This window comes from Argiope bruennichi, chromosome 2, assembly GCF_947563725.1.
Source record: "Argiope bruennichi chromosome 2, qqArgBrue1.1, whole genome shotgun sequence".
NCBI classification, from domain to species: Eukaryota; Metazoa; Arthropoda; class Arachnida; order Araneae; family Araneidae; genus Argiope; species Argiope bruennichi.
In genome coordinates this window covers 50,829,345-50,841,801 of record NC_079152.1, presented here as the reverse complement: position 1 = coordinate 50,841,801, position 12,457 = coordinate 50,829,345, and the positions used below count along the sequence as shown (strand labels likewise).

At 32.2% G+C, this 12,457-nt stretch overlaps 1 protein-coding gene across 2 annotated transcripts in view; it reads right to left on the bottom strand.

Annotated features, from left to right (window-relative positions):
- Nucleotides 1–6,405, bottom strand: part of LOC129961634 (lysophosphatidylcholine acyltransferase-like) — a 90,590-nt gene extending 84,185 nt beyond the window's left edge. For both annotated transcript variants that reach the window (XM_056075156.1, XM_056075154.1), the window contains exon 1: nucleotides 6,134–6,405. The gene's annotated coding sequence lies outside the window, so the exon portion shown is untranslated. The remainder of the gene's footprint in view (nucleotides 1–6,133) is intronic.
- Between the last annotated feature and the right edge of the window lie 6,052 nt (nucleotides 6,406–12,457).

Sequence of the window (12,457 nt, the reverse complement as noted above, 5' to 3'; positions counted from 1 at the left end):
TGTAATGAATAAAAAAATTCAAACTCGTGATTTTGACGAATCGCCAGCGTTATAGAAACACAATTTTGGAATTATGTTGGTCTGCCTTTCTGTATGTGAATACGATAACTCAAAAACGTTTTGAACTTGATAGATGGAATTGAATGCACAGATCTTATACTAAATTTGTAAATTATTATCAAATTTTGAAAAATGTGATAGAAATGCACAGAACACATTTAAAGTGCAGATCTTCATTAAATTTTTAAGCATATATATATGTCAAGGTTTTGATCATTTGTCGGTCTGTATTTTTAAATACGTGGAAATAAGATAATTTAAAAATATTGAAATTTAAGTAAATAAAATTTGTTTCTCAATTTTAGCATCTAAAATGTGGATTCTTGTCAAATTTTGAAAAAAGCCTACAAAGGGTTGACTGTATATAAATCACATGCAACCTTTTACAAGTCACTTTCGCATGCATGTAAAAACTATAACTCAAAAATGCAATGATTTAAATAAATGAAATTTGATATAATGCGAAAGTTATTTTGCCCTGTGATTATAATTCCTAAAACATTTTTCCAATCTAAAAACAAAAGGGTTCAAACTAAATATTAAAAACTTTCATGAAAAATGTATTTATTTATTTTTTCTAATATCATGTCGGGTGACTTTTATAGGGCAGGACGTGCAACTTCTTGCAGTATCTGTGATCAGTAGCATCATAATTAGAAAAGTTTGACAATGATGATGGTTCAAGTAGTTTCAGGCGATCGGATGCTTATCATATAAAGAAGAAAAAAAAACTTTTGTTGTTAAGGATTAACAACAACACGGATCCCCAGTGTAAGATAGTCTGCTTTAGAAATATACCTTCATTTTTTTCCCCCCAACTGTATAATTCTTAAAAAATTCATCCATATCCAATGTGGGGTAATAATTTGGCAACATCATTCCGAAATATGTAAAGGAAGTGTCATAGAAGATAGTCAATTATCATTGAAGCGAATCATCCAAACTGACTATGTGATCGACTATGCTTTTGTCGCTTCCTCTTGCAATAGAGCAATTGTTCCCTAGAATAATATTTTTGAATGATTGAACTTTGCTAAATGTGCGGCTAATTATGCTTCCCAATACCGCTATTAATCTGAATATTTTTTGTAGCTAAATGTAAACAGTTCCTCCTTTCATCCTTCCCTCTCGCCCTTTCTTGACGAAATAAACACCATCTGACGCATGCGCAAAGGCTCAGGGGTTTTCCGAATCAGAGAATGGACAGTACTTTGCATCTATTTATCATATATCATACTGGAATTTGTGCTATAAGCTTGTTAGAAACGTTTCGCGAGAACCTGTAAATAAGCCCGTGTTATATAATTTTTCTTCTTTAAAAATAAAGAAAGAAAAATATGAATGCTTCGTTCTTGGCGGTCATGAAGATTTCCTCAAATCTACAGACCCAGGTCAATTGCACCTCTGCATTCTCCTTCCGTACCCAAACGGCCAATCCTGTTGACATGCAAACTTTTTTTTAATTATTTTTATTCTAATTAAGTTATTTTGGAGACAAAAGCCTTTTTGCTGATTGGCTGACTAAGGTGGTAAACCAGATCGATGTGAGGAAAAAAAGGATTTGAGGAACAAAACAGTTTTTTTTTTAAAGTTCCCTTAAAAATTTCTGTATCTGAAAACTATTATTGCCTTCTAATCACTTAATTCATTTAAACCTCAACTTTATTTAAGATTAATTAATTCTTAAGATAAATAAGGAAAACAAAGATATTCATTCAAAGACAAAATCCAGCTTAGAAGTATATTTTAGAAGTGAAGAAACTAGGAATCCTGGGAGGTGATTTTTATAATTGCAAACATGGAAATTTATTTTGTGCACATTTATATATTTTTAAAAAAATGTGCATTTATTTAAATAATTATTTAACTACACAGATTAATTTGATTTGAGTAATTCTCTATCATTTTACTAGACTTCATAATATTTATGACGCATAATTATAAACTTTTTTTTTTTACTTTATCGTAGACGAAGTGTAATTCGATCTCGAATTTCGAACGGATCTGCACACTTTGGAATCATGGCTGCCTGCCTATCACTCTACTCTTCCTAGCACGACAATCCGAAAACGCCTAAGCTGGACACATGAAACTTGGTATGTAGCATTTTAAGTAAAATTTGTAAATTTCTATCAAATTTTGAATGAGAGGCATTCGCAAGAAATTTCTCGCTCTGTCTGAAAGTAAGTATACACAATACTACAAAATGTAAAGAGTTAGCTTAATAAAATTTAAAATTCAATTTTAACATTTAAACTGTTGATTTGTATCTAATTTTGAATCAAATCTGTAAATGGGTGAGCTGTGTGTCAGTCTGTACAGATTTATGAACGTAACGGTAAGTCAGCCATCTAACTCTCCGACCCGTCACGAAGGCACACGGATTTAAACCATAAAAACTAAATAATCGAACCGCCGCAACAGCAACATTGGCGGGAGCTGTGGTTGAGTCCTAAGGACCGTCACCGGCCACGGTACAACCCTCCCCGAAGGAAGTACGTCCCGTCATCGATGGGAGGAGTCAGATCCCCCACCTATTAGTGTACCCTCCAGGGTGGCGAGATCCAACCACCATGCCGGAAGCATCTCATTTTCAATTCGAGGTGCCCCCCCGGGGGGTTGAATGTAACGGTAACTTAAAAATGCAGTGATTTAGATAAATGAAATTTGAAATGATCTTGTAGTATAGAATTGTAGTTTGGTGACTAATTTTGAGACGACAATCGATCGAAACGAGTGGGAGTGTTCACCCCGAACTTTCTCTTCAATAAAAGTCTTAACTATTTCCTTCGCATAAAATAGTGGATCTTGAATAAGCTCGCGAATAACTTGCATGGCATTGATGAATGATAGTTACAAAATAGAGATCTTTGGTGTGAATCTAGCTTTTTTACTGAATCTATTACTGGAGTATATATTTTGGACATCTTTTTTGCTGATCGATTGACACAAAAATGTGATACGAAACTACAACTGTTATCACAAGATAACATTACAAATTCCATTGATTTAGGATTGTATTTACGAATTGATGCATTTACATGCGAGAGTACAGAGCAACAGATGGCCCAACAGTTAAATGAATTTGCTTCAAAATTATATGCGTATCTATATTTTAAATAAACTAGGTTACCAAATTTTATCAACATAGCTCTTTGAGTTTCGTAGTTGATAATTTGAGGTTGGTTTTGAATTTATTTGTACTAGAATATCCAGACAGACTTTTTCAATAGATTTCATTCAAATTTGATAGAAATGTACGAATTTGGTCATAAGTCTATACGCTAAATTTCAGCCGTCTAGCTCAAAGAATTTTTGAGTTATTGTTGTTACTGATAAATAAAAGCTAAAAATGTGTTTTCTTTACTCAAGAAGGTTTGAAACGTGGAGATTCGTCAAAATCTCAAGTTCGAAATTTTTTGACGATTAGAGTGCGTCCTCTATACATACTTAATATACAAGAAAATAAAGTGTCCAAAATGCATTTTTAATTTTCTTCAATGTACAACGAAAAACGAAACGCGCATGTGCAGGTTTCTGAAAATAAAAATCTGAGCACTCGTGACGTTTACAACCTTGCTTAAGGTTCATACTTTATGCAAAAGGGAAAAAAGCGGAGATACCTTTATTACAAAGTATGCGAGAAAATGTCGTGGAATTTTACTCTGAGCTCGTGCGCAGTTTCGCACAAGGCCTCTTAATCTGGCGGTTTTATCCAAAATTGTTCATTAATTTCCTTAAAAGCGAAATGAGCCATCTGAACCAATGCTCAGATCGTTAAGATCATGGCCATCATTAAAAGCCAATGAGCTTACTCTGAGCTCGTGTGCATTTTCGCACACGGTCTCACTTACTCCAGGTGGTTTTATCCAAAATTGTTCATTAATTTCCTTAAAAGCGAAATGAGCCATCTGAACCAATGCTCAGATCGTTAAGATCATGGCAATCATTAAAAGCCAATGAGCTTACTCTGAGCTCGTGTGCATTTTCGCACACGGTCTCACTTACTCCAGGTGGTTTTATCCAAAATTGTTTCTTAATTTCCTTAAAAGCGAAATGAGTCATCTGAACCAATGCTCAGATCGTTAAGATCATGGCAATCATTAAAAGCCAATGAGCGTACTCTGAGCTCGTGTGCATTTTCGCACACGGTCTCACTTACTCCAGGTGGTTTTATCCAAAATTGTTCATTAATTTCCTTAAAAGCGAAATGAGCCATCTGAACCAATGCTGAGATCGTTAAGATCATGGCAATCATTAAAAGCCAATGAGCTTACTCTGAGCTCGTGTGCATTTTCGCACACGGTCTCACTTACTCCAGGTGGTTTTATCCAAAATTGTTCCTTAATTTCCTTAAAAGCGAAATGAGCCATCTGAACCAATGCTGAGATCGTTAAGATCATGGCAATCATTAAAAGCCAATGAGCTTACTCTGAGCTCGTGTGCATTTTCGCACACGGTCTCACTTACTCCAGGTGGTTTTATCCAAAATTGTTCATTAATTTCCTTAAAAGCGAAATGAGCCATCTGAACCAATGCTGAGATCGTTAAGATCATGGCAATCATTAAAAGCCAATGAGCTTACTCTGAGCTCGTGTGCATTTTCGCACACGGTCTCACTTACTCCAGGTGGTTTTATCCAAAATTGTTCCTTAATTTCCTTAAAAGCGAAATGAGCCATCTGAACCAATGCTGAGATCGTTAAGATCATGGCAATCATTAAAAGCCAATGAGCTTACTCTGAGCTCGTGTGCATTTTCGCACACGGTCTCACTTACTCCAGGTGGTTTTATCCAAAATTGTTCCTTAATTTCCTTAAAAGCGAAATGAGCCATCTGAACCAATGCTGAGATCGTTAAGATCATGGCCATCATTAAAAGCCAATGAGCTTACTCTGAGCTCGTGTGCATTTTCGCACACGGTCTCACTTACTCCGGTGGTTTTATCCAAAATTGTTCCTTAATTTCCTTAAAAGCGAAATGAGCCATCTGAACCAATGTTCAGATCGTTAAGATCATGGCCATCATTAAAAGCCAATGAGCTTACTCTGAGCTCGTGTGCATTTTCGCACACGGCCTCACTTACTCCGGTGGTTTTATCCAAAATTGTTCAGTAAATTTCTTAAAAGCGAAGAGGGAAAATTGGTGCCTCATATTTTATTGAATGAAAATATGCTATCAAAATAAATACAAAATCAATTTTTATAGGCTAATATTATTTAAGTGGGCAACATTAAAAAAGTACATAATAAATAGTCTTTGTATAAAACTGTACAATCACTGAAAAGTCAAACAATAAACCATCTTATTAAAAAATTTTTTATATATAAAATTCTATGTTTGAATAAAAATAAAAACAATTTTTAAAGTATACTTTTATCTGTGTACTGAAATACAATTTTTTTTTTAATTAAAATTATGGTGACCAAAACGAAGTCTTAATATCATGCGGTGTACCAGTAGAAAACACTATAAGTAAACTGGAAATTTTCATCTTATTTACAAAATAAATTTAATTTTTAAAGAATTGTTTTAATTACCTAAAGCTTTTACTATTTTCTTTTGACTTCCGTATTTTTGATGAAAAACTCATTTCTGTATTTCAGTACTGTAATAAAAACGTGTTTTAATTATTGTATTTTTGTTATTATTTTTTAAATCTTAGTCATTAATATAATTAATTATTATTAACATCAAGGAACCCTGAATTCAAATTCATTACCAAATTGAACCTCCGATATCAAATAAAAATTTAATGAAAATCAATCGGTTAACCGAAACTTAAGTTTTAAAAACATTGAAATATTGTATTGTCATTGGGTACACTCAATCGTGCAAAATTTCAAAACTTTCAAAAATTATTAAATAAGTTAAAAATTAAATACAAAATTCCATCTTTATAAACGTCGAACAAATCGAATTAAGCATGGAAATGTACAAATAGAAAAATCAAGTTAAAAATAATAAAATTACTTAAAAGTATAGAAATGTTCAGAAATACAAAAACCTCCTCTCAGTAATATTTTTTTCAGAATGTTTTGGTTATTTCTCATATGCAAAATTATCAAACTTACCTTTAATGCTTTGATCCCGAAATTATGTTACTCGAAATAGCCTTAAGTTGCGGGCATCTTCATTTTTCAGCGAAACATTTATGTTTTCTACACCTATTCCACAGATCGGAATGAAGGAAGCAAAAACAATAAGTTCAATTCCACAGAATAGTCCAGAAAACTTTCCGTTTGATTAAATAGTTTATTTTAAAAAATTCTTTTTCCTCTTGAGTGTCTCGCCGTATTGACATGTGTCTTCAAAATAGCCAGAAAAGATGACGGAAAATACTGCGCCAAAGCCTAACGCGCATTACGAACAGCGTGTCGTTACGACCTTGACTCTTAAATGTTCTTTTTTATTTATTTGTTTACTTTGTCGCGCATTATTCCTCTGTGGCCGGCTCCTCTAGATTATGAATAGTAACCTTGGGAAACAAACACCTGATTGAATGCTCCTTTCCAGTTTCCGGTAAACAGACTATTTCGAAACCTTTCATTATTTTTATAATATCGGTTCTTTTTCGCTGCCATTTCGCTTTTATTATCTATTGTCACATATTTCACACTTTTAGTTGATTTTATTTCTGAAAGAGCATTTGACACGAAGATAATGTGGTCATTTTTTATTAATCAATTAATATTGATTCGCTTTTGTTCAACGTTGATGGCGAATGAATCTGGCATCCACAAGGAAAAAATTACGATATCTTCTAAAATTACGGAAAAAATTTTAAAACTTCCTCCGATTATCAATTTTCTTAAATTATTTCTTAAGGAATGAGCTATAGAATTTTTAATTCGTGATTTCCAAGCTGCCAATTTTATAGTCTCACCCTTGAAGTAAATGAAGGGTAATATGTTTTTGATGGAATAAAATTATGCTTAACGGTTTCACGGTATATGTTAACAAAAGCGTATCTGTTTTCTACATCCATTTCATAATCTATAAATCTTAATCTGTATTATCTTAGTCATTTATCATTTTGACTCTCTTTAAGCGTATTTGTCCTTCGTCTTAATAATACTAGTTATTAGAATTTTAACTCATTTTTATCTCAGAAAATTGAAAGGTATGCTAATTCTCGATTCCTGGATTGGAGATAAGATGCATTGACAGTAAATACATTTTCAAATAGTATGTGTGAAACTTATGTCTTGTTGTTACAAGAAACAGATTACCAGATAATCAACTCTGCTAAATTTGGTGCAAAGTGGAAAACGCAACAACAATTCTAGCTATAAAACTATCTGTCAAATTTCCTCCATCTTTTTCGCTGCGTTTTTGAGTTGTAATCACAAGCGCTTATACGGAGAGTTTAGTTTAGTTAAATTATTGTCCCTTTGTAAAGCAACACCAGGGCTATTGTGAGACGGACCTCGTAATTTTAAACCGCGGTCAGATGACGAGGACGACACCTGAGCTGGCACCCCCCTCTCCACGCCACGCCACACCAGCGGGAGGACGTTTGGCATGACGGATTTAACGTGAAACAGACCCCCCCCCCCTCCCTTACACGACGGTTCTTCGGTGGAATCGGGTCTCGAATATGAAACCCTACGGTTCACAAGCCGAAACCTTACTACCAGGCCACCGCGGCCCCCGCTTAAACAGACAGAAACTTATTATTGACAGCTTTCATCCGAACATTGACAGAGATCTACAATTTCGATGTAAAGACAGGATATCGAATTTTATTCTTCAAAGTCATTACGTTTTTGAGATATGGCTTTCACAGACAAAAAATATTTCAAAAGGAAAGTCTGAAAAGAGGGGGATTCATCAAAATCTCGAGAAAATTATTTGACAATTTCATTATTTCTATCTCTATATTTTATATGAAAGAAAAAAAAACACGTCTTCGTATTTTATAAGTGAGTCATCAAATTTCAAAGTCAGATATTTCGAATGCAAAAACTCATCGAACTGTCATTCTTCAGATTTAATTGAATACAATCGATTCCAAATTTTAGGTCTATCGTTAATTAGTGCAGCTGCTTAATTAGGCCAAATTTCAATCACAGAAAATCGAATTAATATACAAATTAAATACTTAAAAGGGATAACAGCATTTCCAAAGCGCTCTAAACTTAACGCTTATGGGGTTACTGTTTTTGTAGGTTGGACTTTTCATTGGACCTTGAACAAACGTGCTTTGTTAGCTAATCAGTTTTCTTTGTTCAGAGAAGAATGCTCAGATTTTAATTATCACTATAAAATTCTGCTTGTATAAAATATTTTACTTTGCTTTTCGTTGGATTTAAAACTCACACAAAGATGCCAAGAAAGATTTTTTAGTTCGAAACAAAAATGCTTTGCTGCACCAAATAAAAGCAAGCATTCAAAACAAGCCATCATACATTCGTTGAGATAGCCGAGTTTGGTTTGGTTGAGCAATATTTGACTCGTTTCAGTAACATTAAAGATAGTTTGGGACCAAGCACGTTAATTTTGAATATATAAATATATATATATATATATATATATATATATATATATATATATATATATATATATACAAAGAAATACATTAAAACCATGAAAAATGAGAATGTATCACAAATTCATATAGTTGATATTGAAGAATTTTTTTGTTATAGATGACAAATTAAGTTGAAGTTAAATCTTACTGGCTTATACTGCTTGAAAGACGCTGCTTTTCCAGTGATTCTTTAAGTATATCAGATCTTCAAACGGTAGAAAAGAGTCGATCACAAACATGTTTCACCGATGCAGATGTTCTTGCAGAAGCTGAATCAAATAACCAATAGATGGCATTTACAGTGTTGTGGCGAAAATGAATTCTAAAATTAATGATGCCATTAAATCGAAAGATTAATTTGATGACGACGAGGAAGAAAATGGATAAATTCAACTTCGTTTGTGTCAAAACATGAGGTGAAAGATTACACGAAAGCATTATTTTAAGCAATAAAAAAGTTTTTGTTTACATTCGCACTCAATATCTGTTCTGTGTTTCCAAGAGTGCAGGAGTACAGAAACGAAATACAAATTGTACTTGAACAGTTTCGTCGAATTAAATTTTCTGCGCATGTACATATTTTTTTGCAGAAATTATCACTAGACTTTCTTTTCAGTTTATTAATTTCTTATGATTATATTTCTGTTCAACAATTAATTAAAACAGAGCAAAAATATTTATTGTTTGATTTCTTATGGAATACACTTATTTGGAGCAACTAAAGCCACATGTCTTAGGATGACTGAGCTTCAAATTAGAAGAATCGGCAGTAATTAGTATTAATCATTTATTTAATTTGAATTTTATTAGATTAATGTCATTTTTTTAAAACTACAAAGACCATTTTTGAAAACCTTCTTGTAATTTTGAACTATGGTCAGGTGAAGAGAGTGATATTAGAGTCGTTACAACCTTTTTCAGGATTTCAATCCGATTCAAAGAAGTTTAAATGTAAGGACTTGGCTTCAAGATCGAAGGATATCATGGAGTCCCTTATGTCCATTTTCACGCCTTCATTCCAGACCTAAACGGTAAGGACTTGACTTCGAGATCGATGGATATCATGGGGTCAACTATGTCCATTCTGATGCCTTCGTTCTAGACCTAAATGGTAAAGACTGAGCTTCGAGATAAGTATTTCCCAGAAATTTCAGTCAGTAACTTTGTACGGAAATTTTCTCTCTCGGTTGAGGTGATCTGAATTTCAAGATAAAAGAATCCCGAATTTGATATCACCATAACATTTGAGTTGTTACCCTCCCTCCACCCCTTTTGAACTTATCTATTTTGGCTTCTAGATAGGAAAGTCGCATCCAGGCGTAGATTTTCAAACTTTCATTCGAGGTTGAGGCAGTCTAAAGGAAGGTCTTCTGGCTTTGAGTTCGTTGGATGGCAGGGTCGGTATTTTCGAATTGAAGCTTTCACTTCTGAACGAGGTAGTCTTAGCTCCGAGACTGGAAGATCGCAGATTCAGTTCCTTCGTTTTGTAGTTTTTATTCCAGACCATGAGATCGGTACTTCCATTCCGAGGATTATATTCCAGATAGAGGAGGCTTACATTGAAAGTTTTGGTTCTGAGATCGGTGGACCGCAGTTCATCGCCTAATTGAAACCGAAGCTCTAGAGAGCATATAGGTCTGATGTAAGTGAAATCCACCGTGGTAAATGAGGTGACTTCACATTAATAAAATAGAGAAGTTTGAAGGACGAGAAACAAGTACAGGATTCGTTTTCGTCGTTCGATTAGAGTCCAAATTAAAGAGGTCCACCCCATAACAGCTCTCGTATATCTTAAAAAATTTAATATCGCAAGTCAATCAGATATCTGTATGAGCAAAAATATAATATTTTATTAAGGAATTACGGTTTTTAAAAAAATAAATAGCATTTCTTTTTTTGTAAATAACAATAATATAAAACTTCTGTATATAACAATAATATATATATATATATATATATATATATATATATATATATATATATATATATATATATATATATATATATATATATATATATATATATATATATATATATATATGTTATGCTATGTTACTAAATATAAATTTTTGTTGAGAAATATTTAAAAGCATTCTGATTAAGATTTAAAATATATTATATCGATTCTTAATTTTTTTTCTTTCCAAGACTGACTCCAGATTTATTTTTAACATAAAGTGAAGCAGAAAAATCATATTCATAAACAAATAATTTGGAGATCCATGAGATATTACTAAAAAAAAAAAAAAAAAAAGGAAAAACGATTAGAATATTTTGAAAAACCTTGCAGTTGAGTCTTTCAAATCTAAAGGTAAGATACAAAAGCTAAATGAATATGATATGATATAAAATAACTTACGGCTCAGTATTGCCAGTAAGAATTTCTATCCGTTTTATAAGTCTATATAATGGAATATTTGAAGCGGAATTTGAATCTCTAATTTCTGTGGGCCTACAAGGCATCCTTTTTGAAATTCTGATTTAATAAAACACAGAAAAGACAAAATTCATTTTTCAAACAGACACAATTTTTATCTGGATGTCAAATTTCAGTGCTATATTAAGACACGGGATGAAGATAGAAATTATTTAAAGTAATTTCATTTCCTTTAACATTCTACTCTATCATATGCTTTTTAAAATGGCCGGAATGGTTTTAGATCTTATTTTGGAAAAAAAAAAAAAAACCTTTTTTAAACATTCCTTCTCCCTTCCAAATTTTTAAGGTCGATCTAAAAGATATCCGTTTAATATTTAGAAACGATTATCAGAGCTATTTTATCTAAGAAAATAATTGGAGTGTAATGCTCGAACACTCACAAATTTTTTAAAAATTTTAATTTTGAGCTAAATAATTTTTTTTTGTATTGTAACTCTTTATGTAGCCAGGTCATTAAGTGCAAAACGCAATTATACATTTTATTAAATAAAAAATCTGCTTTTAATTCATTGAAATTCTCCTCTTTTGTGCTAGATGTAACAGTTTGTTTTAATTTGCCATAAATTAAGCAATAAGTATACTTCACTTTGAGCTGAATAATATCTAGAAAGTATATTTATCGCGTCTATTTTCGCAAATTAATTAGACAAATAAAATCTCGATTTTTTTTCTTATTTTACAAGATTAGTTTATTATAATATCCTTCGCCTCAGTTTTTTTTTTACAGATGATATAGAAAAAGTTCTATAAAATGACTAAAAAATAAGGAATATTAAATCTTTTCTAAACAAACAGCCAACCATTAGTTTCTTTTTGAAGCGATAGTCAAGGGATCGAAAGAGATCAAATCTTTTGATATTTTAATGCTCGATTCTAATTTGCATACAATCCTTTGAGGCCTTAGAATTCTCTAATTAAAATCACCTAAAATAGTGATGGTCAAAGTTTCATAGCTTAATTAGTTTTAATTGTGAAAAAAACGGAGCTTTATCAAAAGTTATTTCTCCTAAAATTCTAAAAAATGAAATTTAATGGCTTATCAGGTAAATTATTTTATTAAATATAACAAAATGAATAGGTGAATGTATAAACCTTTAAATTTCGTCATTTTCGTACACAATGCATTTATTGGCTCGAACAACATGAAATGTAATTTTTTACATCATCTACAGCATTCTTCCAACTGGAAGTCTATGCCTATCTCTAAGGGTTAAGAAATTAGCAATTGGACTAAAAATGGAAACTTTGTATATATATTAACTTTCATGCCATTGCCCCATCAGTTAATGGATTTGGATACTAAACATTTTATTTAATAATTATTAAGCGTGTAAGGTGAAATAATATATAGAGTATAAGGCTAATTCCAAATTTCGTTTTATTTTCATACATTCAAATTCTTCTTAGATGGAGAAATTATTTTTC